We start from the raw sequence: 14,100 nt of genomic DNA, 5'->3' as shown, positions 1-14,100 counted from the left end.
AGCTGGTGATGGCCTCAGGCAGACAGGGTGGTCCTGGAAATGGTTTCAGGGCATAAGTATGCCCCTGATTGTTGAATATTATCACCACCAAGAGTGAGGGAGGGCCAGGAGGGTTAACCCGGCGTCAGCTCTCGAAGGGTAGATGCCGCCTTGTAGGGGAGTGGGAGCTGCGCTCCGCTCCCTGCGTGTTAATACGGAAATGCGGCAGGTCCTAATTCGCGCCAGAATGCATACAGCACACCATAAACCCCCTATTGTCCTCCACTCAATCATCAACCAAACGGCCTGTGCCAGAGGGGAATACTTCAGGGGTGCCGGAATGGCTGCAGATGCTGGGCTCTGCTGAAGCCCTGTCTGTTCGCAGACTATTGCCACCACGAGGGAGGGGGAGACCAACCCAGAGGGTCAAACATACTCACCTAGTCCCGTGTACTCACCTCTCTTCTCTGCTGCCATCTTCACCCCTCCTCTGGTCCAGCAGGGTCACCCCTTCAGCTACTGGCACCGTAGTGGCAGGACGCTGGAAAAGGGGGGCTTGGATGGGTGACCCCTTGGCTGGCGGGATGCAGGGGAGCGAGGCTGCCCTGGTCCACCTTGTCTTCTGTGGGGGAGGCAGCAGTGAGGGTGACCGGTAGTGGCGCAACTCGACCCCGGGAGAACAGGGAGGCGAGGCGTCCACTGTTTTCCCATATGAAAAAGAAGGAAAAAATAAACTAAAATAAAAAATCTTCAGGAGATTCCCTGCATGAAGCTCTCTCTCCAGGCTGGAGGGGGTATAGCTGCCAGGGGAGGAGCTAACAGCTTTTACTAGTGTCAACGCCTCCTAGAGGACATGGCTATACCCACGGTCTCTGTGTCCCCCAATAAATATGGGCGCGAAAACGGAAATGCATTCCGTGTCCGTATAGCCGTTCTGCAAACAAATGCAAAATCAGACATGTTCTATTACGGACAAGGATAGGACTGTCCTATTAGAGGCCAGCTGTTCTGTTCCGCAAAATGCGGAACGCGCATGGCCGGTATCCATATTTTGCAGATCTGCAATTTACGGACAGCAACGGTCGTGTGCATGAGCCCTTAAGCTGAAGTGGTCACGTGCTGTTCGGGCACATGTCACCACTGAGGCCAGCAATTGGCCGGCAGTGGTGACGTGTATGTAATCTTCACATCACAATTCTAGTTCAATGGGGATAGGAAGCAGATGAACTGGAATCCACATTTTTTTTTTTTTTTTTTTTTTTTAGCTATTACACCCTCCCCAGGCACCATGCTATAGTTTTGGGGTTTCAGACAACCCCCTTAACCGTAAACAGACAGAACGATTATAGTAAATTGATATTAATTGCTCAGATCAGTAACTATAATGGCTATGTCTACGGCCAGCTTCACATTCAGCTTGTCTGACAGGTTGACATGGGTATTTTCTGGGTAAATATACAGGCTGGGTAACTAGCGACAGTGTGCACGCGTCTATAGAATAAACCGCCGTCATGTCCACACGTGACTGAAATGCTGCAGATTTGCTTCTAAAGATTTTAGTGCGAAGAGCTGTACGGTACCAGCAAAGATGATGAGATTTTAAGAAAAAAAAAAATAAATGAAAATTGACCTATGTCAGTCAATTTAGGCCTCATACACATGACTATGTCTGGACTGCAGTCCGCAAACCACAGATCCGAAAAATATGGACATCTTCCGTGAGGAATCCGCATTTTTCTCACTCCCATTAACGAGAAATGCCTTTTCTTGTCCATAATACAGACAATAATAGGACATGTTCTGGAATTTACGGAAAGGACACATGGATGACATCCGGGTGCTGTACATTTTTTTTCACCGACCCATAGAAATGAATGGGCCCACGTGCAATCCGCAAAACATGCAGATCGGACACAGATGCATAATGCGGTTGCAATACAGAGGGGGGAATCCATAGTCATTTCCGCTGCCAAAAATGCACATAATGGGGGTCATTTACTATCAGTTTTAAGTCTCTTTTTGGCGTAAAATTGTCGCATGGCCCCTTTTTAAATGTGTCACATGGGTGTTTATACGCTGCATACAACACAAAGGAATGTTGAGGGAGAGGCGGGAACTGGTGTAGATTGTTTGGCCGTCATAAATTAGGCGCATCTTCCAGCTGCAACAAAAAATAAGGCCCCTTTCACACGAGCGAGTTTTCCTGCTGACTGAAGGTAGAAGGACCTTCTATCTTCATTCAGCAGGACCTGCGCTGACGTCACCGCGCTCACCACTTGGTGAGCGCAATGACGTCAGCACAGGTCCTGCAGGAAGAAGAAAGAAGATGATGCCGGCTGGGCGATCAAGTGGATGAGGCGAGTTTATATATATATTTTTTTTAACCCCTCAATGGAGATTTTAGTTAGCATTCTGTATTCAGAATGCAACCATGTTATAAGGGAAAATAATTAAATTTACAGAAAACCGAACCCAAACCCCAACTTTATTGAAGAAATCCGGGTTCGGGTCTGGGTACCACATTCAGTTTTTTATCACGAGCGTGCAAAACACATTGCACTCGCGCAGAAAAAAAAAGACTGAACAATGGAACGCAATCGCAGACAAAACTGACTGAAATTGCGTGCCTACTCGCGCGGGTTTGCCGCAACGCATCTGGACAAAATCCGTGACGCCCGTGTAAAAGAGGCCATAAGGGTCTTAATAAACGACCCACAATAAGTGTGTTTTTGCTGCAAATCGATTGCAAAATCGGCAGCAGACTTCTCCTCTGTGCTTTCTGTCACGCGTGGATGTGTCCCGTCTACTATACATGGGCTGGGAAATGCAGAGACGTGTGTCTGGCCTTGGCACGTGACGCAGGGAGCGGATCCTACATAACAAGGGACCTCTGTGGACAGCTGATGTAATGGGAGATGCAGTGAATGATGAGAGTCCAGGTCCTGCCGCCACAAACGGCTAGAAAATAATGAACCCATTTCATCCGGCTTTTGCTGCGCAGCCGAATGCATCTATTGTTCCCTGGAAGCAGCCACTTCAAGCTGCCGAGAAAGCGATCTCCGACAGGGAGGCCGAAAGCCTCCGAGCTTTACTGCATCCCACGTCACCTATGGACATGGAAAGGGTTTCCCACAACGTCACATTAGAGCCACGTTCACATGTGCAGAGATGCAGTATGCTGATGTGATTGCACCGACATGAAACCCGCTGGTAAGGCCTCATGCACACGACCGCTGTTGTGTTCCGTTCCGCAAAATGGGGTTCCGTGATCTGTTTTTGCTTCCGTGTGTCTTCCTTTATTTTTGGAGGACCACCAGACATAATGGAAAGTAAAAAAAAAGTCTAAGACAGGTTTGCCATGCAGATAGGAAAAAAACAGACGCGGATGACAATCTTGTGTGCCTCCGTGTTTTTTAGCGGTCCAATGGGTCCGCGAACCGTTTTCCGCGAAAATAATAGGACAGGTTATATTTTTTTGACGGACTGGAACCACGGATCACGGACGTGGATGACAAACGGTGCATTAGCCGAGTTTTCAACGGACCCATTGAAAGTCAATGGGTCCGCAGAAAATCACGAAAAACGGCACAACGGACACGGAATAAAACAACGTCGTGTGCATGAGGCCCAACACAAGAAAAAGATAGTAATCAGTTTCATTGGAATGAGGAAATCTTTATAACCACCTGGGCTTCTTTTTTCTCAGCTCCAGATGTTACATTGAAGACTATATTAAAAGCAAGACAAAGAGGCGCTTTTTGCAGTGGCCTTTTTTTCCACTTTTACCGCAGCATAAAAACAAAAACACGTGCATTTTTACTCTCAATATTTTTTTTTTCCTCAATACATCTGTACAGAGGAAGTAACATTACTAAATTATTTCCTCTAAATAAATAAAAATGCACTAGGTATACAAAAAATGCCAGGGGCTAAAACATACAATATGGGCAAAAACATAAAAATAAAAAAACACACACTACAACAAACACTAAACAAGCCAGGCTAAATAAGTTTTTTAGCGAAAAAAACGCCAGGACAAAAACATGTGTGAAGGAACCCTTAGGCCTCATGCACATGACTGTATGTATTTTGTGGTCCGCACAAAACGGATCTGCAAAAGTTACGAATGACATCTGTGAGCATTCCGTATTTTGGGGAACGGAACAGTCCTATCCTTGTCCATAATGTGGACAATAATAGGACATGTTCTATTTTTTTACGGAACGGAAATACGGAAACGGAATGCACACTGAGTAACTTCCGTTTTTTGGCGGACCCATTGAAATGAATGGTTCTGCGTACGGTCCGCAAAAAAACCCCAAAAAACAGAAAAGGACACAGAAAGAAAATACGTTCGTGTGTAAGAGGCCTTAGCCCGTTTTAAGACATGCAAATGTCACGCTCCGGACTCGCAGCTTCCCGTCCTGACCTTCCAGCACTGCAGGGGCCGCATAGCATTACAATTATTTATGATGCTATGTAACCCTTAGGCCTCTTTCACACGGGCGTTACAGATTTGCTCCGGGTTCGTTGCGTGTGCATTTCGGGAAAACTGTGCTAGTAGGCACGCAATTGGAGTCAGTTTTGACTGCGATTGCGTTAATATGTTCAGTTTTTTCAGCACAAGTGCAACGCGTTTTGCACGCGCGTGAGAAAAAACGGAATGTGGTACCCAGACCCGAACCCGGACTTCTTCACAGAAGTTCGGGTTCGGTGTTCTGTAGATTTTATTATTTTCCCTTCTAACATGGTTATAAAGGAAAATAATAGCATTCCTAATACAGAATGCTTCCCAGAAATCTTCTATCTTCATTCAACAGGACCTGCGCTGACGTCACCGCCCTCACCACGTGGTGAGCGCGATTATGTCATCAAAGGTCCTTTTGCAGGTCCTGAAAGAAGATGATGCCGGCTGCGTGAACAGGATGAGGTGAGTTAATTATTATTTTTTTTAACCCCTCAAGCCACATTCTACTAAGCCTTCTGTATTACGAATGCTATTATTTTCCCTTCTAACCATGTTAGAAGGAAAAATAATACAGTGATTAGACTTTAATGGGGTCCGGGGGTTGCTTTTATCCCTATAATCTCCTAGCAACCATGCGTGAAAATCGCACCGCATCCGCACTTGCTTGCGATTTTCACGCAGAACCATTCACTTCTATGGGGTCAACGTGAAAAACACAGAATATAGAGCTTGCTGCGATTTTCACGCAACGCACCAGTGATGCATGAAAATCACCGCTCATGTGAACAGCCCCATTGAAGTGAATGGGTCCGGATTCAGAGCGGGTGCAATGGGTTCACCTCTCGCCCGTGTGAAAGGGGCCTTACAGTTCTGTCAGCATTATGAAATTGACCTGGTGAGCGGATTATAAAATCCGCAGCATTTTGTGTGATTCCGCCCCTACTGTAAACTGGGTTTCCCCATAGACGTCAATGGGGTAATAAACAGAAAAACCGCACGAAAATCCGCACAAGAGAACGCAATATTGAGCAGATTTATGTGCAATTTCTGCGAATGAAAATCAGTTCCATTCATCTGATTGGGGTTGTTTTGGCGAGAAGCACCTGGATTTCTGCGAGCCCCGTTCAGGTGAATGCTCTTCATTTTCAGGCGCAGAACCGTTCCGCTGTGCGTGAAGACGCTCGCAGTCTGGATTCACACAGTTTGTGGCGTTTTCTGTGCCATTCAGATCCCAATCACTGCGGTCTACAGTAACATACTGAAAGGGACACTGCCTTCTGGTTTGTGGTGTTCTGGTGGTTTTTTAGTGGGGGAAATGTATCAAACTGGTGTAAAGCAGAACTGGCTTAGTTGCCCATAACAACCAATCAGATTCCACCTTTCATTTTCCAAAGGAGCTGTCAAAAACGAAAGGTGGAATCTGATTGGTTGCTATGGGCAACTAAGCCAGTTCTACTTTACACCAGCTTTGATAATAATAATTTATTCCAAGGCACCAGAATTTGCGTAAAGCTTAGGGGCTAGTCACATGGCCGTATTCGCAAAACACGGACACTGGCGTGTACACCCCACATCGTGGTGCGGACCCTTTGACTGCGATGGGTCTGCAATGTGCATGTTGCGGGCAAAGACGATACCTCATGTACATGCAGATCGGTAGGATTTGGTGCGGAAACGCGTTGCATATTTATACAAGTGCCCAGTGGGAACACCTGCGTGGGAGTTTGGAGAATGGCTGCTTCACGCTCTGGATTCCCTTCATATTTGACTCTTCTGGATGCATTTCATTTCTATTTTTGCTGGATAAAAGGCCGAAACGTCCCAAGGATGGTCATCTGAATGAAGATGTGAATAAAACTACAGGAATTCCGGTGCCTTGGAATAATCAATGATCGGTACATGTACGGCGAATGGGAGGACGTCCGGAGAACAGGGGGTGGTGGAGGGGGACAGACGGTTTTGGATTCTCTAGGGCAGTGATGGTGAACCTTTTAGAGACTGAGTACCCAAAACTGCAACCCAAAACTCACTTATTTATCGCGAAGTGCCAACATGGCCATTTACTCTGAATACTAATACAACATATCTTCCATGTAGCTATAATAGCTGCCTACATTCAGTGAGCTGTCTGTGCCATTCATAGCATACCCTGTGCTGATGAATGGCAGAGAAAGTCTAAGGCATAGTGTTACACCTTGGACTTCTTCCAGGGTGCGGGTGCCCACAGAGAGGGCACTGAGTGCCGCCTCTGGCACCGTGCCATAGGTTCGCCATCACTGCTCTAGGTAATGTGGTGTGTGGAATACGAGAAAACCTCATCCATGTAACGAGAGGGCACGCTGGACCCCAATAACAGGGTATGTTAGACCACCGCTTTAAACCTGAAGAAAGAAGACCTCTACCTTCTCAGTCTGGGGTCTGCAACCTCTGACAGGCCAGCTGCTGTGAAACTACAACTCCCTGCATGCTCCAATCACTCCGAGTGTACATGCTGGGAGTTGTAGTTTCACAACAGCTAGGAGTGCTGGAGGTCGCTGACCCCTTGTTCTAAGGCTACTTTCACACTTGCGTTGTCAATTCCAGTACTGAGATCCGGCAGAGGATCTCAATACCGGAATTAAACGGATCCGTTTTGATTCTGCACATCAGGAGGCATCCATTTCGTTAGGATGCGGTTGGGTGAAATCTAAACGGGGGGGGAATAACAGATCCATCACTAAATACTTGGAAAGTCAATGGGTGACGGAGCCGTTTTTTAGGCTCCTAAAACAACGGATTCGTCACCACTGACTTACATTGTTTTCAGTGATGGATCTGTTTTATTCACGTTTTTACGACGGACACAAAACCGCAGCTTGCAGAGTGTGTGTCCGGTCACAAAACAGATCGCTGACGGAACAGAAGACATCCTGATCTCTTTCCATTCAGAATGCATGAGGACCAGACGGAAAGGATTTTTTCTGGTATTGAGATCCACTGCCGGACCTCAATACCGGAAAACAACAACGCAAGTGTGAAACAGGCCTAGGTCTTCCTGTTTGACAGTTTTGATAATGAGACCCAACGAGTTTTCATGTATTACTACAGAATTCAGCTGCTCCGGCCAGGAGGGGGCCATCACTAGGGCTAGAAGGGTTCGACAAATTATTCCATTTTTTTAATGTACGTCACGTATTCCACACGCCAAGCTCTCCGCTTGCAGTCATTCAATAAGAACCTCAACGTTTCCTTCCAAACAATGGAAATCTATCCTGGTCGTGTGATGGACACGAAGGGTGGATGAAATCTTCGGCATGTCAATTTAGGCCTCATGCACACACTGTGAACCGCAAATGGCAGTCCGAAATGCACGAGCACCGACCGTGTGCCCGCCATCTGCGGAGACGGACCCATTTACTTGAATGGGCTCCACGATCCACACCGCAAAAAATAGCGCGTGCGCTACTTTTTTTGCGGTGTGTAGGTACAGACAGAAAACCCATAAGCTTCCGATCTGTGTCTCCATTCCGCACTGCACGGTATCTCCTGAACTGCGGATCCATTCAAGCGATACGGGGAACACTCTGCCGATGCCCGCATACTGCAGACATGGCGCCTTATGCCGTGGTTCTCCTCAGCAGACCTCCCCCTTTATAAGGGCTCATGCACGCGGCTGTAAGTGTTTTGCGGTCCACAAATCGTGGATCCTCGAAAACAAGGATCCCGGCCAAGTACATGCCGCCATTTATTTTTAAACTTCTGTAGAAATGTCATATCCTTTTCCGCAAAACGGACAAGAATAGGACATGTTCTGTTTTTTTTTTATGGAAAGGACAGTACACGGACAGAAACGCTGTGTGCATGAGCCCTAATGGAGAGGGTGAAGTCCGCTGCCTTCTCCACAGCAAAAATCACATGTAATACACGCAGATTAGCTGCGGAAACGGAGCAAAAACTGCAGTGTATTTTACGGCTACATTTGGATGTATTCCTAGGGTAGGTTCAGACAGCATTTTTTGGGCGCGGGCTTTAGCGCCGAAAACTGGACAGAACCTGCGCTGAAACGGCTATGGATGTGGTCTGTACAGGTCCATTTCAGAAATCCTCTTCACTTTGCCGGTACTGCACTAGGCCTCGCGCACACGACGGTATTGTATATCCGCTCTGTGTTTTTTTTTGCTTTTGATTGAACACAGACCCATTCATCCCTACGGGTCCCATGTGTCCTATAACATCTACTATTCCTGTCCGTATTGTGGACTAGAACAGTCATCTCTAGTGATGGGACTGAGAAAAAAGTAGATGGCACATGGAAGGCTTCTGTATTTTGTGGATCCGTGGTTTCTGGACTGCAATATGGACACGGACGTGTGAATGAGGCCTTAGGCTGTAGATTTTCTGCATGAGAATCCACACAAAGGGCTTTGCTCACATTTCCGTGTCCGTTTGACATCTGAGAATTTTTTTAAAAAAGAAATCGCCCATATTCCACGGACACTGCGCAGCTGAAAATTTCCAGAGCATCTCCTATCATTGGCCAGTGAAAAACAGACCAAACACGCATGCCATCCGTGCCTGGTCATTTTTCAGGGACCCATAGACTTCAGTGGAGGTGTCTGGCTCGTGATGCAGTCCAAAGTAGTGCCTGGCCTCTTGCACACAAACGTTTTTTTTTTTTCGTTTACGTTCCGTTTTTTGCATTCTGTATACAGAACCATTCATTTCAATGGATCCGCAAAAAATAAATAAATAAAACACGGAAGGTACTCTGTATGCCTTCTGTTTCTGTATTTCCGTTCAAAGATAGAACATGTCCTGTTATTGTCCGCATAACGGACAAGGATAGTACTGTTCTATTAGGGGCCAGCTGTTCCGTAAAAAACGGAATGCACACGGACGTCATCTGCATTTTCCGCGGACCGCAAAATACTGAAAAAGCCATATGGTCGTGTGCAAGAGGCCTCTCTGTAATTTTTGTTTTTTTCACAGACTCATGGTTAGGGCTCGTTCAAACAAACACGGGCACCGTTCCGTGGCCATTCCGCATCACGGATGCGGACTCATTCATTTCAATGGTTCCACAAATCCAGAGATGCGGAACTGAACACTACGGAGCGCTTTCTGGGGTTCCATTCCGTGCCTCCGCACCGCAAAAAGATAGAACTTGCACTATCTTTTTGCAGAACGGAAGGATCGCGGACCAATTCTAGTGAATGTGTCTGCGATCCCCATGCGCCTGCCCCACGGACGGTGCCCGTGCATTGAGGACCACAGCACGGGCACGGCCTTCACACATGCGTGTGAACGAGCCCTTAGGGCTCATGCACAGGGCCACAGGCCTTTTTGCGGTCCGCAAAACACAGATGTGCGTTCCGCATATTGAGGAACAGACATACGGATGAGGGCGGCGTGCTGTCTGCATCTTTTGCAGCTCCACTGACGCGAATGGGTCTGCATCCAAAGTGCACAAAACGCGGATCGGATGCGGATGAAAAATACGCCAGTGTGCACGAGCCCTTAGTTATAAAATAAAATGATATGTGAAAATAAATGGCTACACGTCCCGTCCATGGAAAATGAGGACAGCACACGAGTGGAAAACGGAAATATGAGCGAGGCCTAAGACCGCTATCTCACAGTTAGTGTGAGCCAAAACCAGGTGCAGGACAAAAACACGTATGCGAACGCAGGACCCTTTCACTTCAGGGGGGTCCGCCATCCGCAACACAAAAAAGTAGTGCATGCACGGACAGAAATCCCCCGTAATGCTTCCGTGCCTCCATTCTGGACCGCACCTTCCGGACGCATTTAAGCGAATGGACCCACATGCGTGATACGGTGCCCGTATATTGCAGACCCGCTGTTTGCAGGCCGTGGGCATGAGCCCTAAGGTAAGGATGCAGCTACATGGCGACACGGATGTCACTCACCGTTTCATATAACGGATTTCAATGGGGTCACAAAGCGAACTGCTGCGACAAGACGGTTGCAAAAATACCCGCCTTGGATGGATTGTTCGCAGCAATCGCATTGACCCCACGGAAATCCATTATACGAACGGTCGCCTAAAACTCGCAAAAGTGCCGAACGCCACAAAGCGCGTGCGTTTTCTGTGTCAGGATAGAGGGTCACGGCTACCAGCAGAATGAAGCGATCAATGAGTCCACAATGCATGGCTGTGTGGCCCTGGGGCCCTCTGCTGTCACAGCATATCCTACAGTCTGTGACACCATGCATTGCACCATACACGTCCCCGGGTGCCCTCTCCAGACAGCGTCTGCTTGTGTTTACACCGCTATTCACACGATGCGGCTTACACTCCAGGCAGCAGACATCTGCGGCACCTGCACACCACAACTGTCCACAACAATACCAGCCTCCCACAACCAGGTCACAGCCCGCGGTGCCCGGCCAGGGGCGTAGTCACGGGTGGGTCAACACACGGGCCCATCCAACCATTTTTTTTTTGGGTGGGGGGGAGGGGGGGGGTGAAGACCGGAGAAGGGAGGGGGGAGGGAAACGGGGCCTGCGACGACGCAGCGCCGGTCCGCTCACTTACCTGGGCTGGATCGGATGATGACTGGCCCTTGTCTCCCACCAATGGCAGCGCTCAATCCTGCTCCATAGGCGCCCGCTGATTGGCTGATCATTGGCCGGTGGATCGCAGACGTCGGGAGTGACGTATTGCGCAGGCGCGGTAGAGCTCCAGGCCAGAAATTCTGCGCCGTACTCCGGCCTGTCGCCATTACCGGGAGAGGAGGGGGAGTGCAGCGGCGTGGCGTAGACCGGTTACCGCCTACGAGCGTCGCTCTCTCCACTAGTTGTGCTCGAAGGGAATGTCCTGAGTGACACAATCTGGGGGGTTGAGGTAGCTGACTACCTGTGGCTCTCAGGCGCCAGTGGAACTACGTGTCCCAGCATGCTTTGCCGGCCAGAGGAGTATTGGGATTTGTAGTTTTCTGCACCTCCTGAAGCTGTAGTGTGAAGGCTTCTCAATCTCCATTGGTGCAAGTTTCTCACTGCACAGGAGATGGGTCTGATGGGCTTGTGCTGCTAGAAATGGCATTTAGTAATATTTATCACCCGCCTCAACGCGGGAGACCTGAGACATTTTTTTTAACCACCTCAGCCCCCATAGCTTAAAGGGCTTCTGTCACCCCACAAAAGTCTTTTTTTTTTTTTTGGGATAGTTACATTCCTTATAGCGCGATATAGGAGAATATAATCTTGTCACTTACTTTCATGCGGCCGTTTCTTTAGAAAACTAAGTTTTATAATATGTAAATCCGGTCTCTACCAGCAAGTAGGGCGTCTACTTGCTGGTAGCCGCAGCAGAAAACCGCCCCCTCGCCGTGTTGATTGACAGGGCCAGCCGTGATCTCCTCCTCCGGCCGGCCCTGTCAGTATTTCAAAAATCGCGCGCCTCTGTTCATTCAGCGCAGGAGCTCTGGGATGAGGAGGCTCGTCTCCTCAGCACTCCCTCAGTGCGCCGATGACGTCTTCTCTTTCGGTGATGTCATCGGCGCAGGCGCACTGAGGGAGTTCTGAGGAGACAAGCCTCCTCATCTCAGAGCGCCTGCGCCGAATGAACAGAGGCGCGCGATTTTTGAAATACTGACAGGGCCGGTCAAAGGAGGAGATCACGGCTGGCCCTGTCAATCAACACGGCGAGGGGGCGGTTTTCTGCTGCGGCTACCAGCAAGTAGACGCCCTACTTGCTGGTAGAGACCGGATTTACATATTATAAAACTTAGTTTTCTAAAGAAACGGCCACATAAAAGTAAGTGACAAGATTATATTCTCCTATATCGCACTATAAGGAATCTAACTATCCCAAAAAAAAAAAAAATGACTTTTGTGGGGTGACAGAAGCCCTTTAAACACCCTGAAAGACCAGGCCACTTTTTACACTTCTGACCTACACTACTTTAACCGTTTATTGCTCGGTCATGCAACTTACCACCCAAATGAATTTTACCTCCTTTTCTTCTCACTAATAGAGCTTTCATTTGGTGGTATTTCATTGCTGCTGACATTTTTACTTTTTTTGTTATTAATCGAAATTTAACGATTTTTTTGCAAAAAAATGACATTTTTCACTTTCAGGTGTAAAATTTTGCAAAAAAAACGACATCCATATATAAATTTTTCTCTAAATTTATTGTTCTACATGTCTCTGATAAAAAAAAGTTTGGGTAAAAAAAAAATGGTTTGGGTAAAAGTTATAGCGTTTACAAACTATGGTACAAAAATGTGAATTTCCGCTTTTTGAAGCAGCTCCGACTTTCTGAGCACCTGTCATGTTTCCTGAGGTCCTACAATGCCCAGACAGTACAAACACCCCATAAATGACCCCATTTCGGAAAGTAGACATCCCAAGGTATTCGCTGATGGGCATAGTGAGTTCATAGAACTTTTTATTTTTTGTCACAAGTTAGTGGAAAATGATGATTTTTTTTTTTTTCTTACAAAGTCTCATATTCCACTAACTTGTGACAAAAAATAAAAACTTCTATGAACTCACTATGCCCATCAGCGAATACCTTGGGGTGTCTTCTTTCCAAAATTGGGTCACTTGTGGGGTAGTTATACTGCCCTGGCGTTCTAGGGGCCCAAATGTGTGGTAAGAAGTTTGAAATCAAAATGTGTAAAAAATGGCCGGTGAAATCCGAAAGGTGCTCTTTGGAATGTGGGCCCCTTTGCCCACCTAGGCTGCAAAAAAGTGTCACACATCTGGTATCTCCGTACTCAGGAGAAGTTGGGCAATGTGTTTTGGGGTGTCATTTTACATATACCCATGCTGGGTGAGATAAATATCTTGGTCAAATGCCAACTTTGTATAAAAAAATGGGAAAAGTTGTCTTTTGCCAAGATATTTCTCTCACCCAGCATGGGTATATGTAAAATGACACCCCAAAACACATTGCCCAACTTCTCCTGAGTACGGAGATACCAGATGTGTGACACTTTTTTTCAGCCTAGGTGGGCAAAGGGGCCCACATTCCAAAGAGCACCTTTCGGATTTCACCGGCCATTTTTTACAGATTTTGATTTCAAACTACTTACCACACATTTGGGCCCCTAGAATGCCAGGGCAGTATAACTACCCCACAAGTGACCCCATTTTGGAAAGAAGACACCCAAGGTATTCCGTGAGGGGCATGGCGAGTTCCTAGAAATTTTTATTTTGTCACAAGTAAATGACCTGTGAAATCCGAAAGGTGCTCTTTGGAATGTGGGCCCCTTTGCCCACCTAGGCTGCAAAAAAGTGTCACACATGTGGTATCGCCGTATTCAGGAGAAGTTGGGCAATGTGTTTTGGGGTGTCTTTTTACATATACTCATGCTGGGTGAGAGAAATATCTCGGCAAAAGACTTTTCCCATTTTTTATACAAAGTTGGCATTTGACCAAGATATTTATCTCACCCAGCATGGGTATATGTAAAATGACACCCCAAAACACATTGCCCAACTTCTCCTGAGTACGGCGATACCAGATGTGTGACACTTTTTTGCAGCCTAGATGCGCAAAGGGGCCCACATTCCTTTTATGAGGGCATTTTTTGACATTTGGATCCCAGACTTCTTCTCACACTTTAGGGCCCCTAGGATGCCAGGGCAGTATAAATACCCCACATGTGACCCCATTTTGGAAAGAAGACACCCCAAGTTA

The 14,100-nt window shown here is 47.3% G+C and overlaps 1 protein-coding gene across 3 annotated transcripts in view; it reads right to left on the bottom strand.

Annotated features, from left to right (window-relative positions):
- ZMYND11 (zinc finger MYND-type containing 11) overlaps nucleotides 1-11,305 on the bottom strand; it is an 82,879-nt gene extending 71,574 nt beyond the window's left edge. Inside the window, exon 1 of one of the 3 annotated variants that reach the window (XM_040434205.1) lies at nucleotides 10,986-11,305. The gene's annotated coding sequence lies outside the window, so the exon portion shown is untranslated. The remainder of the gene's footprint in view (nucleotides 1-10,985) is intronic. The other 2 variants (XM_040434203.1, XM_040434204.1) reach the window with 2 other exon arrangements.
- Between the last annotated feature and the right edge of the window lie 2,795 nt (nucleotides 11,306-14,100).

The sequence above is a fragment of the Bufo bufo genome, chromosome 5, assembly GCF_905171765.1.
Source record: "Bufo bufo chromosome 5, aBufBuf1.1, whole genome shotgun sequence".
In the NCBI taxonomy this organism is placed as follows: Eukaryota; Metazoa; Chordata; class Amphibia; order Anura; family Bufonidae; genus Bufo; species Bufo bufo.
This window is presented reverse-complemented; position numbering and strand designations above follow the sequence as displayed.